The 18,951-nt window shown below is 38.4% G+C and overlaps 1 pseudogene; it reads left to right on the top strand.

Moving 5' to 3' along the window:
- The first annotated feature begins 12,878 nt into the window (after positions 1-12,878).
- Positions 12,879-17,106, top strand: LOC109439512 (succinate--CoA ligase [ADP/GDP-forming] subunit alpha, mitochondrial; annotated as a pseudogene).
- Positions 17,107-18,951: the final 1,845 nt, after the last annotated feature.

Below are 18,951 nucleotides of genomic sequence, written 5' to 3'. Positions count from 1 at the left end.
CTCAATCCCAACAGGCCTTCTCCAAGGCACATTGTATTGAAGCTGTCTAAAATCAACGACAAAGAAAGAATCCTCAAGGCAGCCAGGGAAAAGAAGACGGTAACTTACAAAGGAAAGCCCATTAGATTATCATCAGATTTTTCAGCAGAAACTCTACAAGCCAGGAGGGAGTGGAACCAAATATTCAAACTATTGAAAGAGAGAAATCATGAGCCAAGAATAATATATCCAGCAAAGATATCCTTTAGATATGAAGGAGGAATAAAGACCTTTCCAGACATACAGAAGCTGAGGGAATTTTCTAATACACGACCTGCACTACAAGAAATACTAAAGGAGGCTATTCGACCACCATCAACAGGGACAATTTGTGGCAACCAAAACTCAAAAAGAGGGAGAGTAAAGGCCTGAACCGGAATATGGGAATGGAGAAAGTAAACGTGCTGAAGAAAATGGAATACTCTAAATATCAAACTTTCTTTTACATAAACTTAAGGGTAACCACTCAAAAAAAATCCAGAACTGAAATATATACTGTAATAAAAGAAGAAACAGAGGGAAACATCATAGAATACCACCACACAGAAATAATAGACAACAACAAAAGGCAAAGAAACAATGGAGACACAGCCTTACCAGAAAACTAAAGATAGAATGACAGGAAATCCTCACATATCAATAATCACCCTAAATGTAAATGAACTGAACTCACCAATAAAAAGGCACAGAGTAGCAGATTGGATCAAAAAACTAAACCCAACCATATGCTGTCTCCAAGAGACACATCTCAGCTACAAGGACAAGCATAGACTCAAAGTGAAAGGGTGGAAATTGACACTCCAAGCAAATGGTACCCAGAGAAAATCAGGTGTAGCCATAATGATATCAGATGAAACAGACTTCAAGGTGAAAAGATAACAAGAGACAAAGATGGACATTTCATAATGGTGAAGCGGACTATACAACAAGAAGACATCAATAATTATGCCCCCAATCAGGGAGCACCGAAATACACCAAGCAACTACTAACAGAACTAAAGGGAGAAATTGACCAAAACACAATTATACTAGGGGACTTAAATACATCATTGACAGCTATGGATAGATCATCCAAACAGAAAATAAATAATGAAATAGCAGCCCTAAATGACACATTAGATGAAATGGACATAATTGACATTTATAGAGCACTTCATCCTAAAACATCAGACTATACATTCTTTTCTAGTGTACATGGAACATTCTCAAGGATAGACCATATATTGGGACATAAAATCAGTCTCAACAAATTTAAGAAGATTGAAATCATACCAAGCATATTCTCTGATCACAAGGCTTTGAAATTGGATATCAACTGCAAAAAGAAAGGGGGAATAACACAAATACATGGAGATTAAACAACATACTTTTAAAGAACGACTGGGTCAAAGAAGAAGTTAGAGGAGAGATCAAAAGATACATAGAAACAAATGACAATGAAAATACATCCTACCAAAATTTTTGGGATGCAGCGAAAGCAGTTTTAAGAGGGAAATTTATCTCATTACAGGCCTATCTCAAGAAACAAGAAAACTCCCAAATAAATAACCTCATGTTACACCTTAAAGAACTAGAAAAAGAAGAACAAGTAAAACCCAAGGTCAGCAGAAGAAAGGAAATAACAAAATTAGAGCAGAACTAAATGAAATAGAGAACAAAAAGACAATAGAAAAATTAATGTGACAAAGAGCTGGTTCTTTGAAAAGATTAACAAAATTGACAAACCCTTGGCTAGACTTACTAAGATAAAAAGAGAGAAGACACTGATTAACAAAATCAGAAACGAAAAAGGGGAAGTTATCACGGACACCACAGAAATACAAAGGATCATCCAAGAATACTATGAAGGACTATATGCCACCAAATTCAACAACCTAGAAGAAATGGACAAGTTCTTAGAAACATATAGCCTTCCAAGGCTGAACCATGAAGAACTGGAAAATCTAAACAGACCGATCACCAGTAACGAAATTAAATCAGTCATCCAAAACCTTCCCAAAAGCAAAAGTCCGGGACCAGATGGCTTCACTAGTGAATTCTACCAAACCTTCAAAGAGGATCTAATACCAATCCTGCTCAAACTCTTCCAAAAAATTGAAGAAGAGACAGTACTCCCTAACTCATTTTATGAGGCCAACATTACCCTGATACCAAAACCTGGTAAGGACAGCACAAAAAAAGAAAACTACAGACCAATATCTCTGATGAATACAGATGCAAAAATCCTAAATAAAATTCTAGCAAATCGAATACAACAATGCATTAAAAAGATTATTCATCACGACCAAGTGGGGTTCATCCCCGGGGCACAAGGATGGTTCAACATCTGCAAATCCATCAATGTGATACATCACATAAACAAAATAAAGGACAAAAATCATATGATTATATCAATTGATGCAGAAAAAGCATTTGACAAGATACAACATCCATTTATGATTAAAACACTTAATAAAATAGGTATAGAAGGAAAATACCTTAACATAATAAAGGCCATATATGACAAGCCCTCAGCTAATCTCATAATTAATGGTGAAAAACTGAAGCCCTTTGCTCTACGTTCAGGAACACGACACGGCTGTCCCCTATCACCTCTGCTTTTCAACATAGTGTTGGAAGTCCTTGCCAGAGCAATGAGGCAAGAGAAAGAAATAAAAGGCATCCAAATTTGGAATGAAGAAGTTAAACTCACTCTTTGCAGATGACATGATGCTATATATAGAAAACCCTAAAGACTCCACCAAAAAGCTATTAGAAACAATCAACGAATACAGTAAAGTTGCCGGCTATAAAATCAATGTACAAAAGTCCATTGCCTTCCTATATACTAACAATGAAATCTCAGAAAAAGAAATACAAAAAACAATTCCTTTTGCAATTGCAGTAAAAAGAATATAATACCTAGGAATAAACTTAACCAAGGATGTGAAAGACCTATACTCTGAAAACTATGAGACATTTTTAAAAGAAATTGAAATAGACGTAAAGAAATGGAAAGACATTCTGTGCTCATGGAATTGGAAGAATCAAGCTAGTTAAAATGGCCATATTACCCAAAGCAATATACAGATTCAATGCAATCCCCATCAAAATCCCAATGGCATTTTTTAAAGAAATAGATTAAAAAATCATCAGATTTGTTTGGAACCACAAAAGACTCCGAATAGACAAAGCAATCTTAAGAAAAAAGAACAATAATGGAGGTATCACACTTCCTGACTTTAGCTTGTACTACAGGGCTACAATAATCAAAACAACATGGTATTGGCAGAAAAACAGACACATAGACCAATGGCATAGAATTGAGAACCCAGAAATAAAACCACATAAATATGGACAGATAATTTTTGACAAAGAAGCTAAAAACATACAATGGAGAAAAGACAGCCTCTTCAATAAATGGTGCTGGGAGAATTGGATAGCCACGTGCAAAAGAATGAAACTGGACTGCTATCTGTCACCATGTACCAAAATTAATTCAAAATGGATCAAAGACTTAAGCATAAGACCTGACACAATAAACTGCATAGAAGAAAACATAGATACTAAACTTATGGACCTTGGGTTCAAAGAACATTTTATGAATTTGACTCCAAAGGCAAGGAAAGTAAAAGCTAAAATAAATGAATGGGACGATATCAAACTTAAAAGCTTCTGCAGAACAAAAGAAACCATTGACAAAATAAGGAGGCAACCAACTGAATGGGAGAAAATTGTTGCATACCATGCCTCTGATAAGGGGTTAATAATGAAAATATTCAAGGAACTCATGCAACTCAACAACAGAAAAACAAACAATCCAATTGAAAAATGGGCAGAGGACCTGAACAGACATTTCTCTAAAGAGGACATACAAATGGCAAATAGACATATGAAAAAATGCTCAACATCACTAATCATCAGAGAAATGCAAATAAAAACCACAATGAGATATCACCTCACATCAGTTAGAATGACTATCATCAATTTCTAATGAAAACTAAGAAGTAAGCAATTAACATTCTTTAGCTAGGACATTTTGTAACCTCTAGATATATTTTCCTTGGACATCAATGTCAATTATTAACATGAACTTATTTTTGTAAAACCCAAAGAGATGTCTGTTTTACTTAAATCAATAAACTCAAGCTAGCTTTTAGTTACTGAAGATTACTCTTAGATTACACTAACTTGAAAATCATTTCAGTTAGTTTTCATATTTCTGAGAATTTTACAATTCCTAATCCTTACAAGCACTTGACTTTAATTTTAACAGTACCATTCAGAGGTAGAAAAGTATCTTATGTTTACAACATTCACATATAAACTCACACCAACAGACATAAACAGAGATTTTAGCCATTAGAAAAACTCACCAGCCCTTATGCGCGCGTTTCCAGACAAGCTAAATAGAGTGAATAGAAGTGCTTTACATCCTAGAGGAATTTTTTCTTCAGGCAACCCCACAAAGATTCTTAGTCACCTAAGAATACCCAAGCAAGGGCTGGATACACCCAGCACCATGACACTTTCCAATGTGTGGGCCCCACTCTTTTGTAACTGTATTCCAGGGCACCCTGCCCTTCGGGGGGTGGGGGGGGAACAACAGAACTCTCCCCAGGGTTCCCACCCACTTCCCAGGATTGGTTGCATTACTACACTTTACACCTTACTGGACCTGACTTTGTCACTTTGCATACAGGGATCTGCAAAAACTATTACCTCCCCATTGACTACTTGGGTTTTGGAAGCAAGTATCTTTCCACTTTTGGAGCTAAAGAGAGTTCAGTCTCTCATTTAACTAGCAAAGATTTTGTTCAGACTCTCAGTAAGCAATCCAATAAAAAGTCAAAATTAAAAGCAGCAATCTTCCCCTGGGTTATCTCAACCCTTATAATTGACCTCAAGAATTTTCTAATAACTCAAAGAAAGTCATGGACCTGCTATTTAAAGGAAGGTCTGGAATTCCCATAGAAAATTCACCCCTTCCCATAGAAAGTTCACCAGATCCAAAGCAGGAAGCCAGTGGGAGACAATGATCTCTTGCTTGTACCACAGTGTGGTCCTGGGTGGACTATTTCAGAAACCTGCCAACTATCCCAGGTAAATGTTGAGACAAAAACAACAAAACCTGTAAAAAATTTTCTGTAAGAGTTTATTTGAGAAACACCAGACAAAGAAATGGAGAAAAATTCTAAAGGGAATATTAACCCAGCCTGCAATCTTCAAAAATATTTGGGATGTTGTGAAGGTCAAGAACTATGAATCTCATCTTGATTGAAGGAATCAAAAAGACGTGAGACCAGGAGAAACACATTATCCTGGAGTGGATTGTTTTTCTATGAAAAATCCTGGGGCAGTTTGTGAACTTGAAATGATTCCCTGGGTAACAATAACATGGCAGCTCTTTGTATTGCTTTAACAACTTTTCTTTAATTGTCATAGTTTCATACAAACACGGTAAGCAAAAAACAAAATCAAATAGGCACAAGGTGCCTACCTGACTTCGGTTCCAGGGATCACCAGGGAAGCTGTATTCCTAATTTCTTTTAAAATATATTTTAATATTTAATATATTAGTTTCATCCAAGCCATAAGTAGTGGAAATTAACCCTTGGTTTTATAAACTAGTGCTTAGTCAATTTCCAGTCCTGTTTTGCCTTTTTTTTTATTATTTTTTTTATTTTTGTATTGGGGAAAAGTGTGTTTCTCCAGGCAGGGCCCATCAGCTCCAAGTCACCGTCCTTCAATCTAGTTGTGGAGGGCGCAGCTAAACTCCAAGTCCAGTCAACATTTTCAATCTTGGTTGCAGAGGGCGCAGCCCACCATCCCATGTGGGAATTGAACCAGTAACCTTGTTGTTGAGAGCTCACTCTCTAACTAACTGAGCCATCCAGTCGCCCCATTGACATTTTATTTTTATATTTTCTCCCTTTCTTTTTGTTTTTTAGTAAATTGGATTAAGTTAGGGATGGTTATCTTATGACAAACTTAATCAAGTAATATATCGAGTATCAAATGTATCTATAGAGCTTTGTCTTAGATTTCAGGCTAAATGACTTTTTAAAATAGAGGAAACAAAAGTTTATTTGATCCAAAACTGACAACAATTCATGAAGAAAGATCTCAAGTGCTCTGGAGAATAACAGTTTTGCGGTTTCTTTTATGCATTTGAGATTAAGGAGGGAACTAAAGATTACATGAAGGTGGGAGAAAGCGAGGCAGGGCTTGGATTATAGGATAGTTAAGATTATGTGCTCTCTTGAGGGAGTTATGCTTATTTCAAAGATGTACTAACCTAGATGTACAAAAACAACGGACTGAGCTGCTTAAGACAAAGATAAACCTCTTACTAAACATGTTATGTGCTTGGCACGTGCCTATTCACCATGACCTGCCCAGTTAGGAATTTATGATCACCCTGTGATGCTACTTTCTGTATAACCCTTTTTGATTCACACTTTCTATTCTTCCTTTCCTTTTTTTTTTTTTTTTTTTTTGGCCTTCAAGTAGAGAGAGTTCAGTTAATCATATACTTCAGGCCAAGACACAGTATCAGCATTGATCAGGCAAAGCCCTCATCTGTCCTATTTCCTATTCCCCACCACCATTCCTTGCCTCTACCCACAAGCAACAATTTGTGTATGATTTCTTGCATAATGTGTATTATTGTTTTGTGTTGAACAAGATGGCCTTAATGTTATCCTTAGCTTAACTAAAGTTTATGGGGGGTTGGGGGAGCAAAGGGTTGGCGTGGGGTTACTTCTACCTACTTAGCCTCCCGACTTCCCTCTTAGTATTTATTTAAGAAAACTTGTAATTGTACATTCTTTCTCTGCCCCTTTAAGACATACATCTTTATAAAAGCTTCTTGCCACTTTATCAATCCAGGAATATCTTTCTCAAGTACCTGGGAGCTATCCCTTTCAAATATAATTACCAAAAAACATAACTTCCCTGTCTCCCATTTTTTTGGAAAAGTACTGTATTTCCCTGAAAATAAGACCTAGCCAGACAATCAGCTCTAAAGCGTCTTTTAGAGAAAAAATTAATGTAAGACCCAGTATATTATATTATATTATATTATATTATATTATATTATATTATATTATATTATATTATATTATATTATATTACATTACATTACATTACATTACATTACATTACATTATATTATATTATATTATATTATATTATATATTATTTTATATTATATTATATTAAAGACCCAGTCTTATAGTAAAGTAAGACCTGGTCTTATATTAATTTTTGCTTCAAAAGACACATTAGAGTTCATTGTCCAGCTAGGTCTTATTTTTGGGGAAACATGGTAAGAGCCTAACTTCAATGAGGGCCATTAGCAAATACAGAAGGGCCTAATCACAGAAAAAATTATTTGCAAACTCAGAAATAACTTAATGGCTTGAAATATCCCATTGATCAATCTATCCCCAACATTACTTGGTATTTTTCCCCTAGCTCACCCTAGTGCTTAAAACACTTCTACCTTCTTTTCGAACAAAGTTGAGTACAGACTAGGTACTGTCCTCTCTCTCCTATTGTAATAGCCTTGAATAAAATCTTCCTTGCCTGTTTAACTTTGTCCACTATAATTTTTACTTTGACAGAGTACATATTTTTAATTTACATAAATGGCATTATTTTATATATCACATTGTATCATTTTCTTACTTTTATTTAAAACTACATTTCATGGATATAAGCATGTTTTTATACTTATATCCAGTCCATTTCTCCTAACTGTGGTTTAATAATCTACAATCTGCTTTACCACTATTTTCCTATCTAGTCTCATTTTACTTTGCATTTCTCTGATTACTGATCGATTTGACAGTATCTCTAAATGTGTGTTCTTCTTTGGGTTTCTTATAAATTACCTGTTCTTATTTATTTATTTATTTTTGCTCATTTTTCTTTTGAGACCTCTGTCATATTCTTATTGATTTTTAGAAGTTCCATAAATACTCTGGATATTAATCCTTTGTTGTTTGTAAAAATTGCAAATATGTTCTCCCAGTTCGTCATTTGTACATTAAAATTGTCCATAGTGTACACTGTTGAAAAGAAATCCTTCCTTTTGAGGTAGCACAAATTTTTCCATTTTTTCCTTATGAGTTATAATTTTGAACTTTAGTTTAACATCAAAACAAAAGTAGCCCTCCCCAAATTACAGACATTCTTCTGTATTTTTTTCTATTAGTTTTACCGATATGTTTATTTTATTTTATTTTTTCATATTGAGGATTTTATCTGGAAGTCGTCATTTACAAGAGATGTTTCATAGGGATACATTTTCAACAAAAAATATAATAATACATTTGTCCTAAATTTTATTTTATCTGATACAAATCAGACTACACCTGCTTTCCTTAGTTTATATTGACCTGGTATATCACTTCTGATACTTTTGCTTTTGACTTTGTGTGTGTGTGTGTGTGTGTGTGTGTGTGTGTGTGTGTGTGTGTCTGTAGGTGTATTTCTGGAAATGGCATACAGCAATGTTTGTTTCTTTTTTCAAATCTAGTTTGATGTTCTATGTTTCTTAACTGAAGGATTTAATTCATTTACGTTTTTAAATTGTTGACCTGTGTGAATCTATTTCTACTTATATCTTTTATTTTCCACTTATCCTACTGTTTCAGAGCTTCTTTTTATTTTTCCTTCTTTGCTTTGTTCTGAAATAAGATTTTATTTTAGTTTGTTTTTTGTTGTTCTTCATTTTTCCCATTTACTGATATGAAAGTTATTACACTTGATTTCTATTCTGTCAGTAGGGTTGCTTGAAATTTTAAAATGCACATTTAAAATGTCTAAATTAGGGGTAGCTGGTTAGCTCAGTTGGTTGGAGCATGGTACTGGTAGCACCAAGTTTGCTGGTTTGATCCCCACATGGGCCATTGTGAGCTGTGCCCTCCTTAAAAAAAAAAAAAAAAAATCACTGTATTTTAGATGTCTAAATTAACCAGTATGCCTCTCTTCCTTAACAATACAAAGACTTTAGAATGCTTTATCTCTACCATCCTCTCCTGGTACATGTACTATTGCCATCCAGAGAGCTTTGTCCTTTTTGAAATCTAAAATTAGATGTTTGATTAGAATTACTTTTAGTGAGACTCTTGGTGACAAAAGCTCTGAGTTTTTGTTCATCTGAAAATGTTCCCATTTTTAAAAGAGTTTTCTGAGTGTAAAATTCTTGGATGGTAGTCATTTCTTCTGAATCTTTGGCTACCATTGTCATGGAATAGTCAGCAGTCTATTTTTTTCATTCCTTCATAGATAATGTTTTTCCTGGTACATTTTATGGCCTGTTGTTTTTAATGTTCTGCATTTTCACTCTGATATGTCTATGTGTTCATTTCCTTTTAATTAATTGATTTAGGATTCACTGAGAGTTCTTAATCTGAGAATTGATATATTTCATGTTTCATGTGATTAAGTGATTATTTTTTTAAATGTTGCCTTTTCCTTATTCTCTTGATTTTCTCATTTTATAACTGCAATTAAATGGTTGTTAGAACACTCTAACCCACACGTTAGCATACAATTGGGCCCACTCGGAGCCACCTGGTTTTATACAAATTATTATTAGGACATAACTACACCAATTTATGAATTGCCTCTGGATGTTTTCAGGCTATAACAGCAGACTTGAGTAGTTATGACAGAAAAAAGATGGCCCAAAAATTATCTAGCTCTTTAAAAGAAAGTTAGCTGATCTCTGCTTCTAGCCTTCATATCTTTTATACACTCTGTCATGTTTTTTCTGTCTTTGCATTGTGAGTAATTTCTTCCTTCCTATCTATCTTTTAATTTACCAGTCTCTTCAGCTCTATTAATCTCTTTTTAACTCATCAATTAATTTGCTAAATTTAATTGCTTTTCTATATGACTCATCTATGTCTTTTTCAAATCTACTTGATCATGGTCCTAGTTCTTTTGCTTATTGTTTCTGCTAACTCTTGTTAATGGGACCTTGTACCCTCATGAGTTTTGTGCTTTTTATACTATAAGGTTATATTAATATATCTTATAATTCTAGAGAGATTATTTTTCCTCTCCCATAAGATGTTAAATTCAATAGTAATCAGGAAAAAGTGAATACCTATGACTTGGTCCACTTGGGCTGTTATAACAGAATACCACAGACTGGGTAGCTTAATCAGCAAACATTTATTTCTTCAGGAGGCTGGAGAGGGAAAGTCCAAGATCAAGGCACCTAGCAGATTCAGTGTCTGGTGAGAGATATATCTATCTATCTATCGATCTATGTATCTATCTATCTATCTATATCGATATCTATATATCTATATAGATATAGATATTAAATGCATCAGACTGATATTTGTCAACTTTTAGAAAGTAGTTCCTCTAGAAACTAGCTCCTCTAGCAAGGGAAGCAGAAAAAGAAAAGAGTGAAGTTTTAGCACTATCTTCAGTGTTCTTTTCTTTTAAAGATTTTATTGGGGAAGGGGAACACTGTGTCTTTCCAGGACTTTATTGGGGAACAGTGTGTTTTTCCCAGGACCCATTAGCTCCAAGTCCAGTCACTGTTTTCAATCTAGTTACAGGGGACAGAGCTCACTAGCCCATGTGGGAATTGAACAGGCAACGCTGTTGCTCAGAGTCCACACTCTAACCAACTGAGCCATCCAGCTGACCCTGCAGTGTTCTTTTCTTTTTAAGAGAATCATTAACATTGTGAGATATTAAAAAATATATGTATTGGTCTCTGCCCCTGGTGCCTGACACAGAGTTCCTAAAACCTTTGTAATTTCCTAAATGATTAGAGCACTAAGAACCTCTGTTGTTTTACTAAGGAGATTCTGAGTGGGCTCTTGGATGGCTCCTGGATAGGGGCTGGTCACCAGAAAGACAGAGCCAAAATTAAAAGTTTGGAATTTTTAGCCCCACCACCATCCTCCAGAGAGGGGATAGAGGTAGGAAATGGAGTTAGAAATGGAGTTAATAACTGATCATGTTTATGTGATAAAGCCTTCATAAAAATTCCCAATAGTATAGAATTTGGGGAGCTTAGAGGTGGTGAACACATCCATGTAATGGGTGGGTGATTCCCCCAGTTCCACAGGAAAAGAGAAGCTCCTGCACTTGGGACCCTCCCACACTTCACTCTTTGTATCTCTAACTGGCTGTTATCTGTATCCTTTAGCATATCCTTTAATAAACTGGTGAATGTAAGTAACTGTTTCCCTGAGTTATGTGAGCTGCTCTAGCAAATTAATCAAAACAGAGGAGGGAGTAATGGGATTCTCTGATTTGTAGCCACATCAGACAAGTTGTGGATAACCTGGAAACCTACTGCTTACAGTTGGCCTCTGAGAGGGTGAGGGCAGTCCTGTAGGACTGAGACATTAACCTGTAGCATCTAATGTTAGCTCAGGTTAGATGGTGTCAGAATTGAGTTGAATTGTAGAACACCCAGCTGGTATCCTAGAGAATTGCTTGGTATAAGGAAATATCCCCCCACATTTGGTGACCAGAAATGAAGTGACTAGTAAAGGAGACACACAGGAAAGAAACACACTGTGCTGGGTTTTTCTTCTATACAAGAGAGAAAGACATAGGCGGTAGCAAACGCAGTTTTTTATTACACATAGCTAAAGTAAATATGGTAAAATATTAGCATTTCTTATATGTGGATATATATAAATACATATGATTTCCCCGTGCACTTTTGAATGTCTAAACCACTTTATAATTAGTTTTTTTTTAAGAGGAAGGACAAAATGAATAAATGTAAAACTTACGAAATATTTTTTTGACAAGAACACTTATGAACAGGGATTTGAAATACACTAAGTTTTTAATAATTAATATAGTATAAACAAGTTAATATATGTTACTGCCACATATATATTAAATAATATGTTAATTGGGGTTATAGAATATAGTCCAGAAACTGGTCAAGGTGTTGACTGGATTGTAAATTCCATAAGAACAAGAATTTTTAACCGTTTTGTTTCCCTGAATTGCTGGCACCTAAACAGAGCCTTGCACAGAGTAGGTGTTCAATAAATATTTGTTGAATTAATGAATATTTTTTATTCATGTCATTTTGAAAAATATAGTAATTCAATTCTATGAAAAAGGATAAATGAGTTCCTCCGTAAATAAAATTGTAGGATATTCATCTAACAGGAAAAAAGATTGTCTTTGTCTAACTCTGTACACAAGTAAAATCCAATATGAATAAAGATGTAAAGATAAAATAAAACTACAAAACCATTTTCTAAAATTGATAAAGACTAATGCTGGCTATGATATTGATAGGTTCGCTGGTAAAGGAACGTGCATGGTCAGGCAAGTTAAGAAAGTTTTTATTGTAAGAGACAAAAGTTTATCGGGCTGAGAAAAGATGGCTACAGCCTGGGGTGCGTGTCTAAAGGATACTTGCAGCCCCAAAGGAAGGGGTGAGCAGGGCTTTATAGCAGCTATGCTGACAGGATAGCAATGTTTGAACAGAAAATGTTGACTGCCTGTAAGCCAGTAGCTGTTTTGTGGCATCACAAATTTGGCTCTGTCGGCAGGTGCAGGCCAGCAGACATTTTGTTTTTGTGTAGACATGACTCTGTCTGTAAGTCAAGGTCTCTGAGTCCTAAAATTCAGAGACCTAACATTAAGTCAAGGTCTCTGACATTCAGAGACTTAACAGACATAAAGTTTTAAAAAATACAAATTGCTAGAGAAAATAAAAACTGCATCTTTTTGTAATGTATCTTGACATTATCTACTAAAACTACGTATATGTTTGGGAACAACAGTCCCAATCTTGTTATTCTATTCAGAAAAAAGATAAAAGATCTCATCTCGCCACTGCCACCACTACAATGGCCTCCAGTAGCAGTGGCCTCAGTGCTGCCTGACTCCTATTGTTACCTTATGCAGAAAGAACAGGTCCACAGGGAGGAAAGGAAGAAAGATGTGAGGGGAAATAAAGGAAAGAGGAGATGAGATCATTCCTAAGAAAATGTGCATTTACAGCTAATTGTAATGGATTATAACACTATTAGCATTTCAGGCAGGGAAAATCCTCCACCCTCTGTGTCGCCATGAAAATTCCTACCAGGGAATCCCAACTCCCCATGGGAAGGAGTGGTCAGCAGAGACTCTCCCTGGGAACACCTGCCATGCCACCCCTGGATATTTTGTGCCTCATTCAAATATAATCATAAGTTTCTTTGTTCTTTGGAGTAGTTGGCCTTTTTCATGGTCCAGTCCACTCTCACACCATCTTGAGAGTGTACTGTAATATTTTCTATCTTGTAATAAGTCCTTGGCCTGCTTGCCTTTCTTCACGTGGTGTTGTTTGTACATCCTAGAATGCCTTCCTGTGGTAATACAAGGACTTGATCTCCAATAACACTACCATGCTCTTTCTTCCTGTGGCAGAATGGAATTTGGCATTGTTTCTATACAGCTTCCCATAAACATCTGTAAGTTGACAAACAAAAAAAAGGTTATTTGCCAGGGTTTTATTTGCAGGTCACCTTTGATAGCCAGGAGGCATTGCAATACAGCACGAAACCTGTTGGAGGAAACACTCCTGAGAAAGGAGACAAGTCACGTCTGAGCTTACTGGTCTTTAATACTGTAAAGGAGGCCAGAGAACAGACAAGAGTGACAGCGTCTGTCATTTATGTCCCTGCTCCTTTGCTGCTCCTGCCATTAATGAAGCTGTTGAGGGGGAAGTGCCCTTGGTCTTGTGTATTACTGAAGATATCCCACAGCAGGGCATGGTACAGGTCAAGCACAAACTACTGCACCAGGGAATTGATACAGGAGAGTCCCCTCACTATAAGAATTTTAAGTCCCCTCAATATAGGAATTTTAAGTCTCCTTTTCCCTCATGTCTTAGCTCCTTAGCCCCTGTTTTAATCACTCTTCTAATCAGTTTCTAATCCTAAACTAAAGATTGCTCCTAGCCTAAATCACAGAATGTCTCTCAACCCTGTTTAATAACTACTTAAAAGCCTGTGAGCTATGAGCCTTGTAGCCCACTATTCCCCCAGGCCATTCCAGACCTAACTCTTGAATAAATAAAAACCATCCCAGAATCAAATGGGTTTTAACACTCCTCCAGGCCAGTCCATACCTAACCCCTGGATAAAGTTAAGATAATTGGACTTCCAGTCCTATTTTTGGAGCCAGTGCTTTAATTTATTAACTAACATCTGTCTCTCCATATCTAGGGGTCAGCAGCGTATTAATTATGTCCCAGTGAGGCTTCCGATGCACCCTGACCGAGACAGATATGAGACTCCTCTTTTTATTTAAGATCAGATAGGGTAGGAGTTTCATGAATCCCCACTAGGTAGGGACAGCTCTACCCCCTTCTCAACTTGGAGCACATATAGAAGAGACCTCCCGCCCCTTGACTCCCCACAGAGATTTATGGGGATCATGTCTCTGAGGAAAAATAAGACAGGCAGTTAGAAACTGGTAACTGGGTCTCTGCATTCCTGCACAGCCAACACAGTCTATGGGGAGCAAAGCCTGGAGACCTCCTGAATTTTTCCTTATCTGCCCTAACCGTTAACTGCTGTGAGGATCTAAGTAAGTTGGACTGGTCACCTGCACAATAGAAGGCCACCACGACCTCCATCTCACCCTAGCCTCATTATACCATCATTATAATATCATACATATTCCCAGTAGTTCATTAATATCATTACAAAAGACTGAACTCTGGGAAGGGACATGCACAATCACAAGTGTCAATCAAATGGTCCCATGCCCAGAAGGGAGCAGCCCATCCCAGAGAAAAAAAGATAAAACCCGCAGACTCCAGCGAGCCGCTCCTCTTGAGCCTTGCTTTTGCTCAGGAATGGGGAGGCCCGTCAAACTCTTCAGAGAGTACTTTTTCTCCTAATAATGCCACCTTGAGCCTTGAGCCTTTAGAGCATCTTCTTTTGCTCGGCCCACTCCAAACTCTTTGGCGTGTACTTTTTCTCCCTGTAATGCCACCTTGAGCCTTGAGCCTTTAGAGCATCTTCTTTTGCTCGGCCCACTCCAAACTCTTTGGCGTGTACTTTTTCTCCCTGTAATGCCACCTTGAGCCTTGAGCCCTTGAGACCTTTTAGCCTTTCGAGTCTGGCTTTTGGAGTGTACTTTTTCTTCTAGTAATGCTTTGAGCAGCATCTTTGTGCTCGGCATGCTCCTAATTATTTGGAGTGTACTATCTCTTTTAATAAACTTCTCTTTCACCACTTTACCTGTGTCTCATTCAATTATTTGCTCAAGATGCCAAGAACCTGGACACCACACCAAGGAGGGCCCATCTTCCAGTAACGTAGTGGCTAGAATTCCCAGTTTCCCTCTCTGAGGCCCGGTTCAACCCCTGGTGTGGGAAACTAGCCCCACCAGTGTGAGAGCCAAGCCTGGACATCTTTGGGTTCAAACCTCCCCCACCCCATGTGGAAACTAAGCACGGGCATCTCGATGAGAAAGGCCCCCCTCTCCAGTAACAGAATGATAAGGCTGATCAAGCTAAACTGCCCTGGAGTCATCAATCCTGAAGAATGCAAAGTTGGCATCATGCCTGGCCATATTGATAAGAAAGGGAGAATTGCTATTTTGTCCAGATCTGGTAATATTTTCCCCCTTCTTCTGCTTCCCCCACCCCCCACTCCAGTTCAAGCCATTGTTTCTCAGTCTAGTTATGTAGGGCACAGCTTCCAGGCCCATGCTGGTATTATGAGCCTTGCTCCTCCCGGCTGAGGCAGTCAGCTGCCAGTGTCATCGGTTGGCAGTTCACAGCAGCTCCTGGCATCTCTCACCAGTTGCCAACAGCTCACGATGGCTGCCAGCCACTCACGCTCACTGCCAACCACTCACACTGGCCACTGGCCACTCATGGCTACACACGGTAGCCCAACTCCAGGGAGAGCTGTTGTTCACAATCTTAACTGTAGAGGACACAGCTCACTGGCCCATGTGGGAATCGAACCGGTGACCTCAGTGTTAGGAGCACGGCGCTCCACCACCTGAGCCACCGGGTCGGTCCCAGATCTGGTATTTTGACTTATGAAGTTGTGGACAGAAAAGGGGCCACATGTTAAACCTGACAAGCTCGGGAGACTGAAAATAACCACATAGGAGGGCATAAACATAAAAATTCCTAACTAAGGTGGCCATGGCAGGAAGTCACATCCTTGACCTGTAACTTTCTTGACAAAGGTCAATCTTTACCTTAAGTGAGCCTATCTGTTGTCTTTTTGCATCTAAGATAACATACCCTTGGAATGTAAGAGTAATCCCTTTCTGGACCCCGCAGGTGGCACAACCCACCTCACCAGAGCAGGAAACTACAAAATCCCTCATTGTTATCTTATTCCACAAATACTATCTCTATGTGCTGTAAAATGCTATTAACTATCCTGTACCCACCAATGTAAAAAAGTGTGTGTCCCTCTATTTTATCCAATCCCAAAGATTTCTCCACTTTGCTTTCTCCCACCCCCTTAATCTACAACCAATAGATTTCATGTAACCCCCCTCTTTGATTCTAATGTATAAAATAAGGTTCACAACTGCAATTTTCCGGAGCATTTTCTCAATCCCTCGACACTGCTTCCCAGCAATTGTCATCAGTTTGGCTCAAATAAACTCTTATAAGCTTTCTCTTAGACTGGATGTTTTTTCATCAATAAAGTGGTCCACCAAACAAAACAAGTTGGACTGGCACAGTCTTTGGAGGTGATCCTTTTAATGGAACAAATTTTATTGACTTCTTTGAAGTCTTTCTGAATGGTCCAGCCACAGAAGGCATCAATTGATTGGGAAATTGATGGCAATGCAGAAGAAAATGCTATGGAATTTTTGAAGCAACGTAATTTAGGTCCCAAAGTCAAGCCTATGAAGTACTTCATTGCTGGTTTAATGACTCCTCCCAGCAGGAGTATGGGTCAGGCAGGGGCAATTATTACTGGAGGAAAAGGTGGAGGTAAAGGGAAGATCTCTTCCATACAGAGTGCAGGAGTTGTCAGCATGTCTCCCGCACAGCTGGGAACCACCATCTACAAGAAGTTTGAAAAGAGGAAGCTGCTATGAAAGAAAAAAAAAAAAAAAAGTTCCCTAGGCCTGTAAATTGAGTCATTGTAGAAACATGAACCAGCAGCAGTTTCCTTCTGTTGTCCACTGATTGTCAGCCTGTGTGCCTGTTACTGGGCTTCCAGCACAGTGGGAAGCCAAAACAAGAGTTAGAATGTCTTATATTGAGATGTTTTTACTTCACTGCATAACAGAGACAGCCAATAAATCTACCATTTGATTTGAAATAAATAAATAAAATAAAATATAATGATCAAGCATAAATATAAAAACATTTTAATAACAGTAAAAAATAAATATATAAGCAAATAGTAAAGAAATGTATATTTCATGATTTTATATGTTGGTATGTAAATTAATAAGCGAGGGGGAATTTTTAGCAGGACACACCAAAGTGTTAATAGGGGATTACATCTCTAAAGTGGTTTTAGGAAAAAAGAAAAACTAAATCAAAATAGAAAAATTTACAAGACAGGTTAGTTAGCATATTGTTAAGTAAACAGGGAGGTCCCTGGTGGAATAAACAAAAGGCAGCCATATCCTGAAACTCCAGGTTTTAGAACGTCTCCTTCACTTCAGGACAAAGATATGAGAATGTGCCTGGAGGTTAATAAATTATCTCATAAATCCCTTTTGGCTGGACAAAGGAGCAGATCTGATAGATAGGATGGGTTGTAAACCCCTTTGGGGTGGGTAAACAGGACAAACATGATAGATGAATTTCATTAGAAGGTGCCAGCCCCCTTCCTCAAGCACGCAAGGGAAGGTATAAAAGTAAGAAATTTTGCTGACCTTAAGCCACAGAGGTACAGGCTTTGCGGAAGGGCTTTGGTCAATCCCCTCCAGCACTGAGCTGAGGGAATTTTGTCCCCAGTCTGACCTCTTTCTCTTGTAAGGAGAGGAGAAGGTGCGAGGTTAGCATGAATGACCCTCGATAGCAACTGAGGAATTTGGCCCTGGCTACTCTAAGGCAAGTTTCCAAAGGCTCCCTGGGTCTTTCTGCAGCCCAACTGTCCAGAAGGATGCTGTTTGGAGGCTCTCCCTCCCCCTCCCTGCTACTTTCTCCTACTCCTCTGCTGCCTTTTTCTTTCTGCGACGAGGCTGAACGTTGGTGCATGGCCAGGACTGTGGGCCTTTGCAGAAAACTGAGGGACCCTGATCGTATCTACTCTGCAGTGGGTCCCAAAGGTCTCTCTGCTCCCTTCCCAGTTCAACCACCTATAAGGGTGCCAGTGGGATGACTCCTCCAACCATGCTGCTCTTTTCATCCTGTCACTATCTCTCCCCAGCTCTTGAGACATTGGTCTGGGGTCCCTTCCTTGTGAGACCTCCTGAACACTCTCCGGTTACATGTTTTGACAAGCCAGCCAGGAGGTAAGCCCCTTTTAGGCGACCCTAAAACCTCTCACTCGCTTTTCTATACCTCTTTTGTTTGCAGGCACAGGTCGAACAGTTAAATGGCCAGTAGGGTGTCAACCGCTTGAAGACTCCCATGACAGGATAACCCGGTCTTGGAACAGGTCATATAGGACCTGCCCAGCTCAAAATAAATCCAAGCCCGAGTGAGGTCTGTGTTTATACAGCATAATGTCTCTCTTGAGCCTTGATTTTTCATCCCCTCTGTTCTTCCATGATCTTGCTGAACTCCTCTGTTTATCTCAGGCCGCTGCTTCTCTGCCACCTGGTTCTGACCATGCCCCCAATTCCCCACCCCCAGCCCCAGCTCAGCGCTGCTACAGCAGGAGCTGAGAGGCAGGGGCCACAAGACCATAGCTTCTCCGGAGCACTGGGCCCACCAGGCCTCCATGAGTGGCGCCCAAGCTCCTGTCTCCACCTCTAAACCCA

The sequence above is a fragment of the Rhinolophus sinicus genome, linkage group LG16, assembly GCF_036562045.2.
Source record: "Rhinolophus sinicus isolate RSC01 linkage group LG16, ASM3656204v1, whole genome shotgun sequence".
In the NCBI taxonomy this organism is placed as follows: Eukaryota; Metazoa; Chordata; class Mammalia; order Chiroptera; family Rhinolophidae; genus Rhinolophus; species Rhinolophus sinicus.
Note: the sequence above shows the minus strand (reverse complement) of the source record. Positions and strands in the feature narration are given on the sequence as shown.